Raw genomic sequence first — 788 nt, 5'->3', positions numbered from 1 at the left:
ATTCAATTTTCTCGAGGGAGAGACAGCCGTGAAAAAGTGGAACAGAACCGCGAGAAGATGCGCGCAAGAACATCAACGAGAGCAAGAGGGGATGGACAATAAAAACAAAAGGTCGACTAGAAAAAGAAAGAAAAAAGCGATAAAAGAAAATGTAAAAATTGATGTTATTTTCAAGTGTAGGCGCCTCGGTCGAGGTTGAATGCCTCCTAATGTTGCACTTGTTATTCTCAATGACGAAATGAGTGTTCAATAGTTCCACCCTAGCCGATAATGAGAGCAAAATTGGCGTGGGTGCGTCATTTTCTCTTGCGAAAAGGGGCCACAGTGTTAAACCCACATGAATATCTTTTTACCGAGAAATAATAACTGAACCATTTATAAATGCACTCGACTATCCAGTTGGAGCATTACTTGGGACAGTAACCCAGTGCCAAAATTCACCCAAGTACGGATCATATATTAGGGCATTGGAATAATGCCAGAATTACATTTAATCTGCTGTGTTGGGGTTCTTGTGAGGCAAATTTCAAAATTTTCAGCGGCGAATTGCAGGCGATTGTTTTATCGACCGGTTTGACGACTTTTGTGAGAAGAAAACGCCAGGTGGCAGTTCCTATGAGGAAAATAAGAAAAGTGAATGGCGCGACAAGACGCATCGATTTCATGTATCGAAAAGTCGATTTTCGCGATTTTTTTTTTTTTTAGAAAAACTCGATTATCTCGCGTTCTATGCGTCCTAGCGCAAAAATACGCCCAGATTCGTAATCAGCGCGACGAGACGCATCGAT

Source organism: Fopius arisanus, unplaced genomic scaffold (assembly GCF_000806365.1).
Source record: "Fopius arisanus strain USDA-PBARC FA_bdor unplaced genomic scaffold, ASM80636v1 scaffold00013, whole genome shotgun sequence".
Taxonomy (NCBI): Eukaryota; Metazoa; Arthropoda; class Insecta; order Hymenoptera; family Braconidae; genus Fopius; species Fopius arisanus.
This window is presented reverse-complemented; position numbering follows the sequence as displayed.